This window comes from Peromyscus maniculatus, chromosome 2 (genome assembly GCF_049852395.1).
Source record: "Peromyscus maniculatus bairdii isolate BWxNUB_F1_BW_parent chromosome 2, HU_Pman_BW_mat_3.1, whole genome shotgun sequence".
Taxonomy (NCBI): Eukaryota; Metazoa; Chordata; class Mammalia; order Rodentia; family Cricetidae; genus Peromyscus; species Peromyscus maniculatus.
The window spans coordinates 108,641,442-108,663,641 of record NC_134853.1 but is presented as its reverse complement, the minus strand read 5'-3'; the positions used below and the strand labels follow the sequence as shown (position 1 = coordinate 108,663,641).

Below are 22,200 nucleotides of genomic sequence, written 5' to 3'. Positions count from 1 at the left end.
CAGTAAAACCCTGGGATAACTTGGAGGCCACAGTGAAGAAGGTGTCTGGGTGGCATTGTGTGGTGGTTGCCTGCCTTTGTGTTCCAGCACATGTGTGGTTGCCAAGTGTGAGAACTCTTCAGAAATTCGTGGAAAATCCTTTATAAAACTGCTTCTACCATGAAGAATATTAAACAACAAAAAATGACACAGGGGATAAAAGATTACAAATTAATCTTTTATTGTGACAGCAGAAAGAAGTGAGCCTAAAAATCCCCAAATATTTGCTTCTGTGTTTTAAAAAAGCAAATAGATTCAGAGAAATTTCAATAACAGGATGTTGAAGAGAAGGAAATTTCTGCCTCCCTGTTTCCTATAGTGGACTGTGCAGAGCCCTGATAACACGGGAGTTTCAGGACCACCTTGTTTTTGCTGTCTTTGTATGGTGAAATACGAGTCCATTCCCTCTAATGTTTATATGTGCTTTTGAAATGATTGCAACTGGTAAAATGCTACTTGTGTGTAGTACAAAATGACAGGGTTTCCCCCTGCCTGTTTCCTCAGGTTGCATAATTGTCAAGACAAATTAGTTTAATAACTTTAATTTGATGGGCCAGTGTTTATTCAACGGCCATGCTTGCAGATCTGCAACCACACAATTAAATGTTGATTGTATGTGTGGAAGACTCAGGAACAGAATAGAAAATACTTAGGATCCTGGGTGCAGGAGGCAAGTCTGGTAACAGAGAGTTAAACTGAGCAGTCATCCAGCGAGAGAGCAGAGGTGAGCGGGGTGTAGTTAGTTCCCTTGAAAAATTAGCAATTAGTTGTATTTGCATTGCCACTGCTGTTCTCAAAGATGGATCTAATTATACTCACTGGAGGGCTGTAGCATATGTCAGAGTGGTTTTACCAGAGTCATCACTGCTTCTAAAGAACAAAACTTAAACCCAAATTAATTTTTCACAATGGGAGTTTGAGTCTTCTAAGGGAAAAGGCGGCTGCAGCCATCTTTCCATTTTTAACTTATTTAACTTGATTACATCTAACTCTCTTCTCCCCTTCTGTGGTCCCCTCCCACCCCTCTGTCCTCATTTTTGTCTTGTTTCCTGTAATGTTCTGAATTCAGTTAGTAGTGCCTGCACGAGCATGGACAAACCACCAGTGAGCATGGCCATGAAGGAAAATGACTCCCCACTTCCCAGAAACCATCAGTTACCAATAGCCCCCCAGCTGTTGGGATGCCTTCTCCTGAACCTCTCTCCAGTCCTAGCTGGAGGTTTTGACTGGCTTGCTCTTGTGCAGGTAACAACGGCTGCTGTGAATTCAGGAGTCAAGCCATATCTAGAAAACCAGCATCTCTCAGCACTCCTCATCCGCTGGCTTAGATTTTTTTTTTTTTTCTGCTTCCTCTACTATGGCGTTCCCAGAGCCTTATGGGAGTTGATGTAGATGTCTCATATAGGGTTGAACATTTAGCATTCACTTTTTCTCAGCATATTGACCAGTTATGACTCTGTATGTTAACTGCTGCCCACTGCAGAAAGAAGCTTCTCGGACCAAGGCTGACTGTAGTACTAATATATAGGGATAATAATAACTACTTAGAATGCTGTTTAACAATGTGTCTGTCTAACAAAAACAGCAGTACTGGATTTATGTGCCTTAGAGCTGTGGCCTCCTCGGACATGTGCTTTTGACCAGGTTTGTGATACCAGACATAAACCTTATTGCCCCTCTAAAGATGTCCATCCCTCTTGCCTGTAAAGACAGCTGGTGGGAGTCTTTCCTGTCTTTATTTTTGGGACCCTCTAAGTTGGAATCTGTGTGCTGCTGGGTTCTGCCCAACCGTTCTTCTTCCTAGGCAAGTACCTACAAGTTCTGCAACTAAAACGTAAGTGAAAGTCTTGCACTAAGAACTCTTCTCTCAATCCACTCCAAAGGTTGAATGAATGGTTCACTTACCAAAAGCCATTATAGCTATTCCCACATGACTATGTCAGTCATTACATCAATTAAAGTGTGTGTGTGTGTGTGTGTGTGTGTGTGTGTGTGTGTGTGTGTGTGTGTGTTTAATGAGTTCTCGTGTTTTCCATCTGATCGCTAGCAGCCAGCACTGGTGACTGTTCCATACTGGTGACTTGTTGTACTTCCCTTTGTTTCTTGAGTTCGGACAAGCCTTGCTTCAGAAACAGCACGCCTTTGCCTCGCCCTTCTTCCTTTGCTCTGTCTTGTCCATGGTGATCTTGTAGGTGGCTCATGTCTGTCCATACAGCTTTCAAACTGACTCCATAGGTTCTTCAGCTTTGGCAGGACTGCACCCATTACCGTGTGCCTTCTGTGTGCCTCTGTAAACATCCATCTTTTCTTGTGTTGCATGAGTTCAACATCATCTTTATTTGCTCTTTTAAGTATACAACTAATTGTCATCAGCTGTACTTACCCTACTATGCTGTAGACTATTGGAAAGTGCCTTTCTATCAGACTGTGCACTGCGAGGGCCATCAGTTTTCCTTCCTCGGTTTATTTCCTCTCCCTTCTGTTCTTCTGTCCTTCACAACTATGAGATCGGTGTTCGTAGCTTCCACATGTGTAAGAACATGCTGTATTTTACTTTTTGTGTTCATCTTAGCCCATTTAGTGCAGTACCTTCCAGTTCCATCCCAGTTACTACAAATGACAGGATTTAATTCTTTGTGATGACAGAATAATAATAATTTCATTGTGTTTATATACCATATTTTCTCTGCCTCATTCATCTATCAATGGATGGTTCACATGTTTGTTTGTTTGTTGTTTGTTTTTTGAGACAGGGTTTCTCCATGGAGTTTTGGTGCCTGTCCTGGATCTCACTCTGTAGACCAGGCTGGGCTCAAACTCACAGATATACGCCTGCCTCTGCCTCCCAAGTGGTGGGATTAAAGGCATGTGCCACTGCTGCCCGGCCAGTTCATATGATTTTATAAATAAAATAAAAAGCTACTGTCCCAGAAAGAGTCCTGAGCCCTGAGTCTTAGAGTTCCACTAGCTTATATATCAAAATGCTTATTGACACCTTTGATAATTAATTTTATAATCTCTGAATATGTGAATACTATCTAATGAAATTGTTCAGTAAATCAGTAGGTAATAAATGGCATATGGCATTAGTTGGTGCTTTGTTAATACTTACAGAATCACATGTTTCTAAACAAGTTTTCTCTTTTGTAGTAAAATGGGCATCTAGGAATACACAGCCTCATGGATTATATGGTGGGTTTATTTATAAAGGGTTTCTGAAATTTTTCAGTGCTGCTACAAGATGTTAAAGATACGTCATTATATGCAAAATACAACATGAAGATGCAGTGGTGTGTGACCATTTTGTTGTTTTATTTGGTAGTTTTGTTCTGCTTTGATATAATATAATGACCAGTGCTAGGTTCACATATGTAGCTAACATTTGATAGCCTGTGTCTCTTTGTCTTATAGATTTTGTATAAGACATTTATACAAAGATTTTGTGAGGGTTCCCTTTCTCTAATCCAAGCCTCTGTGAGGACCCAGCCACAGGAGTCCTGTGTTCAGAAGACCTTGTAGTATAGTTAGTTACCTGTGGTTTCTTCTCACCCTAATACCTGTCAATACCCCTGCCAGCCTTTCAGTAGCTTAAAGCCCATGAAAAATTAGTTGTGGTTAATGTGTTTTAATCCACCGGAAGGCACATTATTATTATTATTTTGCCTTCATTGTGTGTGGCTGAACTGCTTCAGTAAGTCAAAGGAAAAGCTTTTAGTTGCTGTAGAAAGAACAGTTAAATGTGTTTAACCTAGATTTATTTCCTGAATGCCAAATATCTTTCCAAGAGAGAGAGATGCCAATTTTTTTTTCTGATTAGTTCATTTACAGAATAGAGAACACATAGCCAAGATGAAAAGGTAACACGATTTTGAATTAGATTCATAACTCCATATTTTAAAGTAGCTTTTTAAAGCTACCCATAAAATGCCACTTTACATCTGGCATCGGATCTATTAATTTGACTACTATGAATATGTAGGAATATTTTTGAAAACTCCTGTGGTCTTGTAAAGCCTCCAGGCCCTTATTAGCTGAAAACTCCTGCCTTCTGTCAGGGCATGGAGCCAAGGTAAGGTCCTTAAGTAGATAACGTTTAGCATTTGAAATAATAATAATGAAAGAGAAGTCCATGTGGAGCTTTCAAGTCGCTATCCATTGAAATATCCGTATGGAGCTGGAGGCCGAGGGGAAGATGAAGCAGATGTCAGGTTTGCTTTAGCAGGATGCCCTGCCTAACCACCTTCCCTCTGAAGAGTTTGATGCCCAGCATCCTGGGGAGGCAGTGACTAATTCATCTGATCCATCTGTTGCCTTGGGAGGCACTATGGACCAGTTCCTCCAACTGTTAGTATCAGTGGAGAATATGACCTTACTTTATTCTTGTGGGGCCGTTTTCCCACCTGCCCATCCCTCACATGGCTCACCTTGGACTGAAACCTTCCCCTGCAAATCTCCTCCTCCCCCACCACAGAAAAAGTCATTGGGATAATTCCTGTAATGAACCCATTAAAGATTAAAAGTGAAATCGGCCATGACTTTTTTTTTTAACCTTTTCTCCTTAAAGGCAGAGTTTAAAGGCATCTTCCATGTTGGTTACAAGCATTTCTTAACCCCAGCTAAGGTGTAGGGAAGTCACAATTGTTCCATCTTCCTAGTGAGCAGGCCTCTCCCCAGGCAGTGCAGGCCTCTCCAGCCAGTGCAGGCCTCCCCCAGCCGGTGCAAGCCTCTCTCCCCAGGCAGTGCAGGCCTCTCCAGCTAGTGCAGGCCTCTCCAGGCAGTGCAGGCCTCTCTCCAGGCAGTGCAGGCCTCTCCAGGCAGTGCAGGCCTCCCCAGCCAGTGCAGGCCTCTCCCCAGCCAGTGCAGGCCTCTCTCCAGCCAGTGCAGGCCTCCCCCAGCCAGTGCAGGCCTCTCTCCAGCCAGTGCAGGCCTCTCTCCAGCCAGTGCAGGCCTCTCTCCAGGCAGTGCAGGCCTCTCCAGGCAGTGCAGGCCTCCCCAGCCAGTGCAGGCCTCTCTCCAGCCAGTGCAGGCCTCTCTCCAGGCAGTGCAGGCCTCTCTCTCCAGGCAGTGCAGGCCTCTCTCTCCAGGCAGTGCAGGCCTCTCTCTCCAGGCAGTGCAGGCCTCTCCAGGCAGTGCAGGCCTCTCCAGGCAGTGCAGGCCTCTCTCCAGCCAGTGCAGGCCTCCCCAGCCAGTGCAGGCCTCTCCCCAGGCAGTGCAGGCCTCTCTCCCCAGCCAGTGCAGGCCTCTCTCCAGCCAGTGCAGGCCTCCCCCAGGCAGTGCAGGCCTCTCTCTCCAGCCAGTGCAGGCCTCCCCCAGGCAGTGCAGGCCTCCCCCAGGCAGTGCAGGCCTCCCCCAGGCAGTACAGGCCTCCCCCAGCCAGTGCAGGCCTCTCTCCAGCCAGTGCAGGCCTCTCTCCAGGCAGTGCAGGCCTCTCTCTCCAGGCGGTGCAGGCCTCCCCCAGCCAGTGCAGGCGTCTCTTTCCAGGCAGTGCAGGCCTCTCTCCAGGCAGTGCAGGCCTCTCCAGGCATTGTAGGCCTCCCCCAGCCAGTGCAGGCCTCTCTCTCCAGGCGGCAGTGCAGGCCTCTCTCCAGCCAGTGCAGGCCTCTCCAGGCAGTGCAGTTGTATAGTGGACATGGACTGGTGTTTTCTTTGTGTACCTTCAAGGGGGCCTGAGTTAAACAATCACTATCTATTCATTAATCCTCCTCTCTACACTGTAACCCGAGTCTTAAAAGGTCTTATTAAACAAAAAAACACAGAGCCAGAAATGTGGGTTAAAGCCTTAGAGAGATCAGGGAAATACGGAAAGGCACCGGCTAACCTCACCTCACCTCACCAACTCCGCAGCTTCTTCTCTGAGCGTGACTTCCGTCTACCCAGGCTTATATGCCTTGCTTTTCTGCCCTTTCATTGGGTCTTAGCCCAGCTACCTCACTTCCTCTTCCTACACAGCTCTGTCACTGTCTGTCTGTCTGTACAGACCTCCAGGTCTCTATGGCTGGTACCGGGATTAAAGGCATGTGTCACCACGCTTGGCTCTGTTCCCTAGTGTGGCCTTGAACACACAGAGATCCTGCCTGCTAAGGGATTAAGAGCATGTGCTGCCTGACTTCTTTGTTTGCTTAAAATGGCTGGCCTTTTCCCTCTGACCTCCAGGCAAGCTTTATTTATTAACGCACAAATAAAATATCACCACACCCTGCCAGTACTAGAGCACCTTAACTGTAGGCCCTCGATTTCAAGGCCAGGCCTCCCCTTGGCTCAGTGCCTAGGAAGGAAGAATCCTACCTCTCATCCTCTCATTTTTGTACACTGCCATCTTACACGGTGCTCTTGGAAGGAAGGGTTTGTCTGACTTCTCATGGACCCAGCCAGCAGCAAATATCTGAAACTTTGATTCTGATTCTAGAAGTTCCTCTGCCCCAACTGTTGTCTCCACTCTTTTTTTTTTTTTTTTAAATGGGTCTACTCTTTGATATCTCAACCTGTAGCCAGGAGCCTGAGTAGGAACCCAGCCAGCTCTCCTGTGTTGTCTAGGTCAGAATCCTGGGCCTTGCCTGCGGGTCATTTTTCTCACCTGGGGAGAAGCAGGACGGGTCACTCAGTGACTTCATAGAGTTGCTATGCAGTATAATCAAAATGACACTTTGAAGATGTAAAACATTATTGATCAGTGTCAAATCTCAAAATGTTTAAATGACGCCAGTTATATCTCAAGTAGGGTCATCACTTTTTCTTACTGCTGTGATAGTCTCTGGCCTTCAAAGTACATTTAACTGTTCCAAAAGGCACGAATAATTATAGAGCCAATAGTTACTTTTCCCCTCCCAGCTAGTGTTGCTTTTCCAAGGTTAAAAGGACAACTGTTGGAACAAGCGGGAAGAAGACAGTGTACGTATTTACAGGTCCTTCGATGCTGTGGAGCCTAAAACACTTAGACCTTCATTTAACCTGATTTTAAACCAGCAAAGGCCACGGCAGATGTATAATGGCCCCATAAGGAAGGTATGACAAGTGAGTTGTAAGAGGACTTAGGCTTGCAGACAGAGCAGTCATCACCCAAAGACACTGCCTTCCCTCACGCATCCTCAGAGTCCTGCTGCTGTCCGCTGGCACATTGTTTCCCATAAAACTCGAGAACTGACTTTGACATATGTAGTAAGGACCAGCTTAAAAAGACTGTTGTCTAATGCCAGGTTCCAACTGGTTACTATACCTAACTAATCTAATCTATTTTCTTTGTTTATAAGGTTAAGTACAGACTGTAATGACTCATGGTACCTCAGTGATTCTTAGGGTAAAGTAGTGGCATGCTTACGCTTGGGTTTTCTGACATAGGACTGCGCTGATTCTTAAATGCATTTAAAGTCCATGGCAGCCATTGAAGAAATCTCTTATGGAGCAGTACATAGCTTTGCATTTTGTCGTGTTATTTTTAAAGCAAGCTTTGTAAATGTAACCAACCGTCTTATTAAATAAGAAACACAGAACCAATGTAAAAGAGAAAGCCGAGAGGTCAGAGCTCAGAGCTAAAATCTTACCCTTCCTCCTGTGTGCTCCTAGCTTCCCGAAAGAGAGCTATTTCCTGTGTGTAAGTCTTTTCATAGTCTTTTGTTCTGCCTTCTCATTGGTTGTAAACCCAAACACTTGACTGCCTCGTCACTGTCTGTATGTACAGACCCCCAGGTCTTAAAGGCATATGTCTCCAATGCTGGCTGTATCCCTGAACACACAGAGATCTATGGGATTAAAGGTGTGTGCCACCACCGCCACACTCTTGCTATGGCTCTAATAGCTCTGACCCCCGGGCAACTTTATTTATTAACATACAATCAAAATCACATTTCAGTACAATTAGAATACCACCACAAAGCTTCATAAAGATAGGGAAGGCATGCTCACCACTCGCTCAAAGCTAAGAGGCTCTGTGTTCTACTTAACCCTAGAATTACGATAAAAATCTCAGTCAGCTAGAAATCCTAGGCTCAGCTCAAGAACATGAAATTTAAATAATGTGAAAGATAATATAAATGCTTTCATGTAAAATCACATAATTGTTATGATTAGTAAAGGACAAGGGAAATCAGATAGTTTACCTGGAGAGATGTAATATTACAGGTTTAATAGATTGTCAGTTGAATGTAAGTGGGATTAATCTAAGACTGTCTAATAAGAAAATTCATATGGAAAAGTGCAGCTCTCCCACCCAACTGCATCTGGGTCCTGAGTTTGATAATATGTTTTACAGATGCCAACAAAACAGAAATGGCACTAAAGTGTAAGCTTTGGACCTTGGGGGCTCTGAGAAACCCAGGTGTGGTTTAAGAAAAGTTAGTTAGGAGGTGACACAGGAACTGGTTAGAATTGTGTTCTTTGATCAGGTTAAGGAGCTCAGATGAATAAAGCCACTGGGAGAGGCCAGAATGAGTAGGTGGGAGGCATTGATCTGGGGAGGCTTCTTCTGCCTTGAGAGGTGCACTGGTTCTTGTTCCAAAAACTGAGCTGGTATGTTCCTTCTTAACCTCTCACTTAACTATAGTTTTCTCGTCCCTTACTAATTTTCTGCCTTTAATCTTATGTAGTATATGGGCTTTAATGTATCTAAACAGTAAACTAAGTGAAAGAATGTAAAAATAGATAATACAGCCTATTATGTGTGTGGTGCATGTTTAATCCCAGCACTAGGGAGGCAGAGGCAGGTGGATCTCTGATTTCAAGGCAGCCTGGTCTTCTACATAGTAAGTTCCAGGATAGCCAGAACTATCTCTCTCTCCTCTCTCCTTTCTCCTCTCTCCTCTCTCCTCTCTCCTCTCTCCTCTCTCCTCTCTCCTCTCTCCTCTCTCCTCTCTCCTCTCTCCTCTCTCCTCTCTCCTCTCTCCTCTCTCCTCTCTCCTCTCTCCTCTCTCCTCTCTCCTCTCTCCTCTCTCCTCTCTCCTCTCTCCTCTCTCCTCTCTCCTCTCTCCTCTCTCCTCTCTCTCCTCTCCTCTCTCTCTCTCTCTCTCTCTCTCTCTCTCTCTCTCTCTCTCTCTCTCTCTCACACACACACACACACACACACACACACACACACTTTAAAAAACAAAAACAAAAAAGGTAGTATTACTCAGGAGACAAAGGCAGGTGGAGTTCTGATTTCAAGGCAGCCTGGTCTACAAAGTGAGTTCCAGGATAGCCAGAGCTATCTCTCTCACACACAAAATCATCTTTAAAAACCAAAAACAAACAAAAGGTAGTATTATTCAGGAGACAGAGTCAGATAGATCTCTTGAGTTCGAGGTCAGCCTGCTCTACAGAGTGAATTCCAGGACAGCCAGAGCTACACAGACAAACTGTGTCCTAAAAAAAAAAATAATAAAAAATAGATAATACTAAAATCTTTATTTTAAAAAATTTGAATACGTTCTGTTAGTTTGTTGGATAGCTATCAATGTTGATATTTTCTTTCTGTTAATTGTGCTTCAGAGAACTATATTTGACAGTAATGAAGTCATATTTTTTTATGCTACTCTGTTTTGGGAAAAACAAGTTTATAGAGGCAATGCTAATATGCAGCCTCACAAAGTTATATATATAAAGAGGTAGAAGTGGAAAATTGGGTCAGGGAAGGTAATCATTAGTTCTTGTTCATAGACTGGCATGTTTTGTTTTGTTTTTTTCATGAAATTTTTGAGTACATACATTGATGGGCAAACTGGACATAATTGTCTGTGTTTTAGGGTGGTCCCCTTCTCCTTATGCTCTCCTTATTAAGATAGTTTGAAGTCTTTTGTTTCCTGACACTGCTAATTCCCTTGTACTGTCTATCCTCCTATAAAGTAACTGTGTAGAGTCAACCTGACTCTTGCCAGGTTGGTTTCTTCACCATCTGCTGGCCTGATCTGCTCCTTTCTTCTTTCCCTTCTACACACAGAGCGTTAGCCATCTGCATATTGTCTTATTCCTCCATTATGATTGAGCAGTGTCAATGGAATGACATTGGCAAAATTCCCTAAGAGAGAGAGCAGCTAAGGCCAAACAGGAAATCCAGCATTGTGACTACCATGTACTGCCCAGAGAGGATCTGAGGTGCTCTGTGCTGTGTCTTGATCTGGGTAGTTACCTCTATGGCTATAAAAGCATGGACTGAACTGCTCAGCTTGGTTTGTGTATTTTTACTACATTCAAGTTACATCTCAATTAACCTATAAAATATCTTGTCTTATAAACATTATTTTTCCAACTGATTAATTTGTGTCCCTAGCCTTTTTTTTTAAAAGAGACTATATCCTCTTAAGTATGTTGAGAAAATTTCTGCTTCTATGTTTGAAGAATTCTTGATGTATTTCAAATATTATAGCAAATGTCAGGTTAGCTTTAACCCATATACTAGAGCATAAGACTGGCTAAGGGATCATATCTAGGTTGTTCAGCTCTGTCTGCCCAGTGTGCTAACACTTTTTAGACACATGAAAATATAAGTCAACAAAAAGGCCATATAGTTTCAACATTTATGCAACTTAATGGTACTTTTATACAAAGAAAATAACAATGTGGGCATCAATACTTTCATCACATGTGACCTTAGTGTAGTTAATTCATTTTCATTTTCATTTACACTATTTTTCTTTTTCAGTTAAGATTTTAGTCTCTATAATAAGGCTTCAGGTTTTGTTTTCAAAGCTCTATCTATATTTACAAACACGGAGATGATTACTATTCCATTTTGGTTATGGTATTTCAATTTACCATCTTCTACTCTAAATATCTCAGCATATTTTTTCTAATGTATCTCCTTCTTAGTGTAAAACCATCATATCTATTCTTTGTCTAATGCTTGACATTTTATCTAAAGTTCATTAAGTTTCTGCCGAATTCACTATTAAATCCTCCCGGTTGATTCTCATGACATTTCCACTTCATAGTCATTTGATAGGCCACAGAATTACCTGATGCTGCCAAATGTATGTAACTGATTGATATTTTCTTTTAAAATATAAGAATTGAATCAACTGGGCATGGTGGTGTACCTCTTTAATTTCAGCACTTGTAAGGCAGAAGCAGGCGGGTTTCTGTGAGTATGAAGACAGCCTGGTCTACATAGTGAGAACTGTCTCCAACAAAACAAAACAAAACCCCCAAAACACAGGGAGCTGAATAAAATTGCCTTACTAGACTGGACTCCTGGAGCTTGGCCTGGTGCTTGGCTGTGGATCTCTGCATCTGACTGTATCGGTTACTGGATGAAGGCTCTATGATGACAGTTAGGGTATTCACTGACCTGATTACTGGGATAACCCAGCTCAGTCAGCCTCTCTACTATTGCCAGTAGTCTAAGCTGGGGTCATCCTTGTGGATTCCTGGGAACTTCCCTAGCACCTGGTTTCTTCTTATCCCCATGTCTCCCTCTATCATGGTATCTCTTTCCTTGCTCTCCCATTCCATCCCTGTTCCAGCTCAACCATCCCTTTCCCTTGAGCAGGGGGCATCAAGAGCATGATGGAAAAACCAAACCAAACTAGTGGGAACTCATGAAATTTAGACCAACATCTGTGGAGCCTCCATAGGACTGGACTAGGCCCTTTACATAAGCAAGACAGGTGTGTAGCTTGATTTGCTTAAGGGGCCCCCTGGCAGTAGGATCAATATCCATCCCTGATGCATGAGCTGGCATTTTGGAGCCCACTGACTACCTATGGTGGGATACCTTACACAGCCTTGATGCAGGGGGAGGGGCTTGGACCTGTCTCTACCGAATGTACCAGGCACTGCTGACTCCCCATGGGAGGCTTTACCTTGTCGGAGGAGGGAATGAGGGGTGGGGTTTTTTTGAGGGGGGAGGCTAGGGGGGCAGGAGGAGAGAAGAGAAAGGGATCTGTGATTGGTTTATAAAATGAATAAAAATTTTCTTAATAAAAAATTGCCTTACTAGGTAGAAGATAATAAAACACAATTAAGTGAGCAGCTGTCATGTGTTCAATATTGTGTTTTTAAAATGCCTTTAATTGTGCTGGAAATACTTTTGCTGTCATTGAGAGAATGCCATTGAACTGCACATACATATTTGACAGATAACTGTTTATACTGCCTTCTTAAAGGCAATGGATTCTTCTCCATCTTTTACTGGAAGATTTATTTAACTAAGATAGGCTCATTAAGCATTCTCCAAAGATGAAAATAAATAAATAAAAATCAGTTTTTATTGCAATACAGTTTGCCTATTTAATATAATCAGTGTAATGTAGGATGTTTATTTTCAGAGTAGTACAATCATCACTACTACCAATGTATACTATTAGCTCTTAGCTTTAATTTCTCCATTTTCTAGAGCCCTGGGCAACCACTAATCCACTGACAGAATTTTCCTATTCTGAATAATTTGTATCCATGGAATAATTTAAATAAGATGCAAAATCTTTTGTGCCTGATAAAATACATAGATATGGTATTTTGAAGGCTAACACATAACATGAACTAAACTTCCATTTCTTTTTATGATTGATTAATGCTCTAGTATGTAAATTTACCATACTTTTTAAAAGATTATTAATACTTAATGCATGGTTATTGTCTGTGTGAATGTAGACAAATGTATGTGCATTGGTGCACTTACCTGTGCTTGCTCACACAGGGCAGAGGAGAGTATTGGCTATCCCTTTCTGTCAGTCTCTGCTCATTCCCTCCAGCAATCCTCCTGTCTCTGCCCACTTTGGATTTGGGATTGCAGATTACAACACCCAGCCTGTTACTGGATGTTGGGATCTAAATTCTAGTCCTTATGATTACAGAGTGCTATAAAACCAGTGAACCATCACTCCATGGATATTTGCATTATTCTTAACCATTTGGCTATCCTGAATAATACCATTATGAAAAGTTAGGTGCCCCCTTATATGTGGATTCCATTTTACATAATATACTACCAACATTTTTACTGAAAAAAAAAAAAGATGGTAAACTAGATGGTCTTAGTCACATCTTCATGTCTGCCAGGAAAATTCCTTCCTCAGTTTACTGGTATACAACTTTATGAGAAATTGTCCCCAGGAACCTCATCTATTGGAAACATTTCCCCCTGAATTCCTGGTGACTTTTTATGTGTGGCAATTACACAATTATTGTGTTCTTTAATTAGAAATTCTTTTGAAGGGAAAATAGATTTTTTAAAAAAGAGGCAAATCCTACCATTCTTTCTCAACCTTTGTAGTAGTAGTAGTATTTTATTGCCATTAACTGGTTTAATAGACTAAGTGTTCACAATAAACGAACAAACAGATAAAGTACAAATTTCTCATTCATCCATAACTTAATCCTACGTTTTAGCTCAAAGTTTACAAATGAATCAATTTAATTAAAATTTCTAGTGTAGAGAATTTTTTCTAGGTGAAAATCATGGCATTGAACTTCCTCAATGTCAGTTTGAACTTGGAGCTGCGTGCTGAATGACTTGACTGGCTGTTATTTTTAGTGCAGGTGATGTGACTGCCCTTCCCTTCCTACCAGGAAAAGGAGCCTGTCCTGTGTTTCTGTTTACAGACCTTGGACTTCTTAATATCTAAAACTTACTACCCATTTTAAATACCCAACTTACCAAACAGTTAGTGGATTGCACTTGCTAAAAGGATGGCCTTTGGATAGCTCTCCTGTAGAAATTTACAGCAACTTAGGATGTTTATAACTTTTCCCCTAAATACCCTTTTCCAAAATCTTGCTATATTAGCACTAATTGCTTATCTGGTAAGAAGTAATTTATTTTATCAGTGAGACTTTTATTGGTGTTTGTACACATTCAACAATACAAATGATATAAGAACACCCTCTTCAGGATAGTATATCACAGTTAGGTCCTCTACAGTAATTCCAGGAAGTGTAGACAACAAGGTCAAATCTTTCCTCTTTTAGGATAAGATGCTGAGTTGCCATAGAACAGAAGGAATTGGTATTCTTAAAGGAGGAGAAAATGCATAGCTTGTGTGTGGGGTTATTAAACACCTCTCCTCAAGAAAAAACTGTTTTATTTTGTTCATGGAGAAAAACATAGTCAAAGCAAAGTCATATTTTTACACCAAACCAGATAAATATGCTTTAGTAAAGTTACTAAATTCCTCCCCACTGTGCTAGGTGCCCATAGATCAGGGAGCAGTAAACTGCAGCCCAGAGCCCAGATGTCATCTATTGCTTGTTTTTATAAATAAAACTTTATTAAACACAGCTGTGATCATTTGTTTACATTTTGGGTTTCCCTTATGTTATAAGATAAGAATTGAGTAGTTCTGACAGAGATTGTAATATCTGTGAAGAACAAAATCTCTATTAGGCCTTTCATGGGAAAAGGTTACCAACTTTTGCCATAGAGTATACAAAGTAAAGAAGACTCTTTTAATCATCCTTATTGAGTGGGATCATGGGAGAAAGTGGCTAGTATAGATATTAAGATAACTCATGCACAAAGCAAAACCTATACCAGACAGGAAAATGAGGACATGATGAGTGGCCATTTTAGTACTGTAAGATAACACAAACAGAATGTGTGTGTGTGTGTGTGTGTGCGTGTGTGTGTGTGTGTGTGTGTGTACACCTGCCTGTTTCTCACTGTAGCATTACAATGGCCAACACTAATAGCCACAAAAATAGGCAATCGGTGTTTTTCTTAAGTTGGGAATTCTGTTTGGTCTGGAATATTCAGTGTACTTAGATGTCCATGTAGCTGTATCATTCCAGGACATCTTTAGAATAGATGATGAGGTGTCCATGGAATGGAGTCTGTCATCTCCAGTGATGTCTCTGGCAGCTGAATGCTTCTATAAATAGGCTTTGTCCATTCCTACAAGCTCCATCTCTGGATATTAGGCCTCCATACACATATTGATGACAGGAACCAGAGAAGCTCCTTTGTTGGTCTTTTCTTTAGCTAAGCTATAGCCAAACAAAAAGTCATTCATATACATGCTCACACTCCCTGGGGTTAACCTGTCAGATTTTGGGTTTATTGGATTCTAAGAGAGTAGACCTACGACTGCTGACCTAAAGCATATTTGATTGGTCCTCTTATTGTAGCATTCTATGTCTCTGCAACTCTTCTCCAGTCTATTGTGTTACTTAGAGCACTGAAGAAACTTTCCTTAACACAAAAAAATGCTGGTGATGTGGTTTGGTGATCATTGATTCTCACTCCAAACCCTTGAGTTCAGGTCACGTTATAGGAAGAACGGTACATTTTGTGCCCTGTTGACCAAATGTCTTCTGTCTCTCCTTGTACTATTCATGACATACATAAATGGCAGTATAAGCTGGAAATGGGAATTTGGTTTCTAGGAGACTGCAGACTGGTCCACCAGAACTAGAGTGAAAACCAGCTCACTAAAAGGGAGGGTAGAACTTAAATCCCTCAGGAGCCAAAGATTCTGTTTGCTCCAAACTGTACTTTAGCGTTGAGTTTAGAGAGAGACCACTGAACTGTCTTGTGAGACCAAAGGTGTCATTTCTCAGTGGTCTTGAATTTATAATGTTACTAAGAGGTAATGCCAGTTGGTACTGCATGATCATGTGAGACTTCTGTAGATGACTTACATTTTTTTTCGTGGTGGTGGTTCTCAACTTGGAATGATTCTTAAATGCACTGGTACCCTTGACATTTGTAATTGTCATGACCTGAGTGGATATGTGTCAGAGACTGAGTAAGGATTCTTGGTTGAGATGTTGGCATTTTAGGATAAATTATTAAATCTTTCTAAAATTCTTTTGGACATGGAGAGAATATTTGGGGTATATTCTCATTTGAACCAAAACAAATGTTTTCTTTATATGTTTCAAACATAAATAATATAAAAGTATTTGCAAAGTGCAGATTAGTTTTATAGAGAATATAAAATGCTCTGGTCTCAACATATAGTCTTTAGAATTTTTTTTTTTTAATTAAAATAAAATTCTGTCATTTCCCTTCCCTTTCCTCCTTCCAGCCACTCCTGTGTACACCATACCTTTTCTCTTTCTCAGATTCTCTCTCAGGTTCTCAGCATTCCTTAGTGGCCTGTAGTTCTTTGTTTAGGGTTGGGGTCTCTGTGAGATGTCCGCCTTCCATGTTAGTCCGTTGGTGTTGTCCTTATTTAGGTCTTGTTTAAGCAGCCATGTCCAATATAAACTTGATTTTTCATATTCTTCAAGGTTGGACGTAGATGGGCTGCGTCATCTGTCAAAACAGGTAGTAAGGGAATGGCCTGGAAGGTGGCCAGGCTTGTTTGGGGATGACGCCCCCGTCTGTTATCTTTTCCTTATCCCTTTTCGTTTAGCGGACACTGCTGTTGCACACACATGAGAGCCAGTTCACCAGAAAGTGACTCTCTGAACTCTGAATGCCGGAGAAGAATGTCCAGCACCAGAAATTATTTCTGATGTTTTTCTATTTCTGATGAAAAGGCTTTTGTAGGATTCTTCATTATTTTTAATGTGTGTTACTACCTTAGAGGTTTCTATTAAGGACTTTGTGTATTGTGAGTTTCATCAGTAAATAAAAATATTCATCACTTCCCAGCCTGAACCCAGAGGTATGCTTTTACTTCTGGGTGAAATTTTACTTGACTATGAGCTTCCAAAAATCAACAAGGGGGAAAACAGATAATCTAGAATGAGACCATCACACTCTAGGATCCCTTGACTTCAAACGCCACGGGAGGGTTACACGCAGCTGGGAATTGCTGTATTTTTTGTACTCCTCATAAGTTAAATTTGGCTTGGCAGAGAATTTTTAGGAGTAGATAAGGTTCTGTAAGTAGAACTTTGCAGTTTTAGCCAAAGAAAACAGGCTGTAGATTTGATGACTCTATTTGATTTATTAGTGCCATATGCGGGGCCTTTTGATCTTGAGGATTCAGTAAACCAGTGAATTGATATTTATCAGAACTCTGTCATATGGGAAAGAAATCTCAATTTGCCTGTAGTGTTGATACTAATGTAATTATCCAACACCTGCATCCCATTGATGGTAATTGTGTTAGGTAATATTAAATTTTAATGGTATGTACAGATAGCATTAACAACAAGTTTGGGGATTGCATTAACACCAAAAATACTTTTATTTCTTAGCTATGTCACATTTGCCTCTGTCTTACAGAAACTCCTGTTAGGGGAGCAGACACTAGATGATGCTAGGGATTGTAGTTAGAGGAAAATCAGAAGTAGCTTGGCAGTGATGTCTATATAAAAAATTCTTTATACAGTCTCCATTTTTAAGGACAACAATAGAGGAGTTTTAATTAAATGTGAGAGTTCATTCTCCCCCAGATTTCCTCTGTAATACTTTCATAAGTAGCCAAAACTACTGGACAGATATTTCTGCCACAAAGCAGTCAGAATCCATCTGCTTTGTCTTTTCATCCCAAGTACCCGTTCCATAGGAAAGAGATATCCAACTTCATAAAATTGAAATAAACTGTCAAGAACAGTACTGTACTGTCAGTGTTTTCTCTTGGTGGATCTTATTCTTGATATTCTTAGCGTCACATTCTGAGCAAGAGAAAAAGCCTCTCAACCCCAAGCAATGCATTTCATTTCTCTGTTTTGTGAATTCTGAGTAATTACATGACCAGACATTTTTTGCCTATAAATGTCTTCTGTTTATCTTTTTCTTTAATTTTTTAGTTTTACATGTATGTGTTTTACCTACAGGTGTGTGTGTCTACCATGTGTGTGTCTAATTTCCACTGAGGTCAGAACAGAGTGCTGGATCCCCCAGAACCAGAGCTACAGATGGTTGTGGGCCACCATGTTGGATGCTAGAACCAGATCTGGTTCTTCTGCAAGAGCTATAAGTGTCCTTTAAATGCTGAGCCATCTCCAAACCCAGCACTTACCTTCTGATAGTTTTCATTTTTGCCTGTTGTGTTTGTATAACTGGATGTTGTATAAGCCCCCTGCTTGAGAAGTTGGACCAGTATAAAAGAAGTCACCCTATTTCTTGACAGTATCAAATATCTTCAGGGAAAGCTATCATGAGAAGAGGTTGGGCAAACTCAATGGACCCAGGAGTAACTTTTCTTAAATCACAATTTCATAGTTACTCTTATTGATGATAAGAGTAGCTAATATTTATCACGTGTTCCATATTCTGCCCTGACCACTTTGCACTGCCTACATACTTGGTCAACATATGCATTGATACCATGAAATTTCCTTCCTGCACCTTAGAAGTGAAGGACTAAGACATGGACAGACTGAATTACTTGGCTCAGGTCACACTGGTGCACTGTGGTGGAATCGGATCTGACTCTTCTAGAGCCTGAGCCCTGAATACTATTCCGTTCATTCCATCTGTATGTTGAACTGGAGTTTTCAAATATTTGACGTTAAAGTGTAAGTTCATGTGAAGTAAAACATAATTATTTTGAGACTGTTTGCTTATTTAATAACTTGTCTCTGTTGTAGAGTGAATAGCTACATTTGCTGTCTGCATCTTGTTTACTAACATGGATTTCAGTACCTGAAGACATTGACACCCCACCAGCCTGGCTAGCATAGTTAGCCGCCTATTGTAAACGATGACGTGTATGTTTTCTCTTGTTTCTTATTTATTATAAAGTGAGAGTTCCATTTGTGGGAACTTTTAAGGTCCCATTCACTGTCTTCGCCTTTGCACTCCTGAAGGTGATCCTCTGTGGTAACTTTTCCCTGTTTACAGAGTAGGCGTGTGTGTGTGTGTGTGTGTGTGTGTGTGTGTGTGTGTGTGTGTGTGTGTGTGTGTGTGTGTTTTGCCGGAGATAGGAGGGGCAGGCCCTACAGTTAAAGCAGTCATATGACGAAGATCCTGGAACCCTTTCAGTCTTTTTAGTTTTTACTGCGAGCTTCATAAAACTACACAGTTGAGATTAAGGGATTTCCTGAACATTTTGGTGTCAGATTTATTTTAGAAAATTCCCTGGAATTACAAAGCAGTGTGACTGAAGGTCCGGGTGTAGTGGAGAGAGTTCAGTGTTTGACATCTGATCTCTTGCAGGATGTCTGCTCGCTGCACATACAGTAGTATCAGATGGAAGAAGCTGTTTCTAAAACAGTTCAGGGTGGATGCTTGCCTCTGATTAGCCTGGGTGTGCGTGTTGGATGAATGAGCAATTGCGAAGTCATGGCCATGTGTTTGCTGTCATTTAAACTGCCAATCCACTCTAAATATACAGTGGGCGCCTAAGCAGGGTGCTTTCCTTCCAAGAGTCGTCGTACCAGCTCTCAGTCCCTTCCTGACACTTGTGAACTCGGGCACGTCTGTGGTCCGGAGGGCTGCTCTGTTTGATTTTGAAAGAGGTGAGGATGATTTCTTTGCTTGCTCTATTGCTTGTTTTTGAAGGCTAGCTGTATGTAAAGTTTATTTACCATGACCAGTAATTATATAGGAGAGAGTTTCTAAGATGTTACACATGGTGATATAAGGAGGCTAAAAGTGACAGAACAAAAGGCACAGACAGGTTCTGGAAGAAGTCAGAAACAGACCTTTCCAGTTTTAGGCCATGAATTTGCATGTAGCATGCCTAATCTAATTGGGAAAAAAAACTGAGAAAGTTTTATGCATAGGTAGTATTTTATAAAACCTCAGTGTGTAATGGAGCCTTGATATGTACTTCTCTTCCCTGCCCCCTGCCCCCAGAGTGATTTAAAGTACAAGAAAAATCTTTGTCCTGTAACTTAAGGACGACATTAAAAAACATTTTAATGCCATTGAATTCTTAACATGAATATTAAAGAAATACAAGCTTTCCCCCCTGTTTGCAACTATATTGCTGAACAAATTCTCTTACTTTTGGAGAGACTGAGGGTTAAAACTGCCAACACCCTAGCAATCAGAGATGAATCTTTTCACTCAGCCAAGTATAATGCTCTTCCTTCCTTCCTTCCTTCCTTCCTTCCTTCCTTCCTTCCTTCCTTCCTTCCTTCCTTCCTTCCTTCCTTCCTTCCTTCCTTCCTTCCTTCCTCCCTCCCTCCCTCCCTCCCTCCCTCCTTCCCTCCCTCCCTCTCTCCCTCCCTCTGTTGTGATTGTCTAGCATTTCACTTGGAGAAGCCACACTTTTAAGATGTGTTTCACTGTTCACATACTTTTATGTTTAAGAACAAACACTGTGAGATTCCACTTCCCTCAAAGAACTAATAACACTCCTGTCATCTAATGTTAGAGTAGTTGATTAAAATTTGTTATTAATTAAATGTATATGGAAATATTTTTCAAGAAGCGTTTTAAAATTAATGACTGCAAATTCCCATCTAAATTCATATATTTCCATTTTAAAAGTTCTAAACCTGTTTTAATGAAATTTGAGTTGACTTTCAGATTATTATGTATGATGAATATAATCTGAATAGTCACAAAGTTGAAAGAATATCAATTTATTGAGTATCATTAGACCTATATATGGACAATAACATTTGCCATTTTTCCCTAAAGAAATTTGAGTTATTGGATTGTGTATTTGGAATACCAGAAAGCATGTACATTAATCAACAGAAGTAAATAAACATGAAAATATATTCAAGGAGTTTTTTTCCCATGTATATCTGTATAAGTTAATACAGTCACATCATATCCAAATAGTTAATCTTGTACATAAATGGGCAAACTAATTACATATAAATAATAATCTTAAAATACATTTTCCTGATAAGATAGAATGTATTAGGTTCACCTACATGTGGAGGTATCTAAAAACATAAACAGCATTTAGGAGAATTTTGTTTATTTGTTGGCTTGTTTGGGTTTGAATGTTTCCTTTTGAAAGTTTTCATTCTGTTGTGACTTCATAGAGGACAGAGGCTGATCGTAATGAGTCATCCAAGGAAGACTCACGTTTAGTGAGTTGTGTTTGCGGGCAGTGAGCAGAGCCCCTCTCCCTGCCCTCCTGCCCTTCCCTGCAGCTGCCCAGACTCAGAGAATTGTGCAGTTTGCTTAACTCACCAGGAAATTCACGAGAGTAATAGAGTCAGTATTGCTACTTTCCTTTCATAGGTTTAGTTTAGAAGGAAACACCACTCTCTAGACTAATTTGACTTTTAAGGTTTCCAGGAGCAAGCTTGCAGAGAGGACATGCTTACATATTTCACATTGTTCATAAGATGAAATCTGGCCAATCTCTTAGGAGATGTTTAAGTCAAGTACAGTTAAGTAAAAGGAAAGATTTTTGTTTTGCCTTTGGTCCTGGGTATTGTGTGTATAGTGGGTGAAATGTGGCTGGTAGCTTTGATGGTGTTGGAAAAAGTAAAAAAGACACATTATAAACTAACTGTTGAAGTTTTAAGATAACACATACATATTCAAAACACAACACACACACACACACACACACACACACACACACACACACACACACACACACACAGTTCAAACCTACGGTAAGGTTTATAGAATTGAGCTTTTCCTGAATAGTGATTCTACAAGTACATATAGGAAATGGTCTTGTTTTGTGAAGATTGAAAACAAGATCTGACTTTTAAATCATTCTTGAGATACTGAAATTAAATGTGTTTTTGAGGATCAATTCAGAAATGATTCCAAACCATCCTCCAGTCAGACCCTCATTAACTTGGCTGTAAGGAAAGGAAAATTGAGAGTAAGAGAGACTGAGGAGATCTCTAGCTGGTGCTGTCCTCAGCTGCCATTGTTGAAGGACATCCTTTGAGCTGATTTCAGTCCGTTTAAAAAAAAAACAATCTATTTAGTGATTAGTAACCAGCGGATAAGCCCAAGTGAATAAAGACCATAAATACTGAAGTCTTTGGGCTCACAGCCTGTAAAACTGTCAAAAAAGCTTTGGGTAAGTGACAAAAGAGAGCCCAGAGTAACAAGAAGTGTTAGCTGCAAGGCAGTGCTCCATATTCATGGACAGAAGACATCATTTAGTTTTCTTCAAAATAGAGGCTCTTCTTGCATTTGGTACCTGCTCATCATTATCTGTTTGTCTTGTATGGAGTCTGTCTGGTTGAAATCTGTGGGTGACTGTGTTCGCTAGTGGGAATCACAATGCTTGTTTAAAGATAGCTCGATTCCAAAATTAGAGCCATGATTCCCGAGACTCATGTTTAGATCCATCAAGATCTACTTACTTGCTGAGAATGTCAAGCCTGACTGGAGTGAGTGGGTGAAGCGTGTGTGCGTGTATTTTTAAAAGGCAGATGGTTGCATTAGATCCTGACAAGTGCTTTTCTCTTGTTTTTAAA

General features: G+C 40.9%; 1 protein-coding gene across 3 annotated transcripts in view; it reads left to right on the top strand.

The window, feature by feature from the left end:
* Window positions 1-22,200, top strand: part of Mllt3 (MLLT3 super elongation complex subunit) — a 281,881-nt gene that overhangs the window by 225,531 nt on the left and 34,150 nt on the right. Inside the window, exon 1 of one of the 3 annotated variants that reach the window (XM_006975967.4) lies at window positions 19,161-19,302. The exons of the other annotated variants lie outside the window; for them this stretch is intronic. The gene's annotated coding sequence lies outside the window, so the exon portion shown is untranslated. Of the gene's footprint in view, window positions 1-19,160; window positions 19,303-22,200 lie in introns of those variants that run through there. 3 annotated transcript variants of the gene reach the window in all.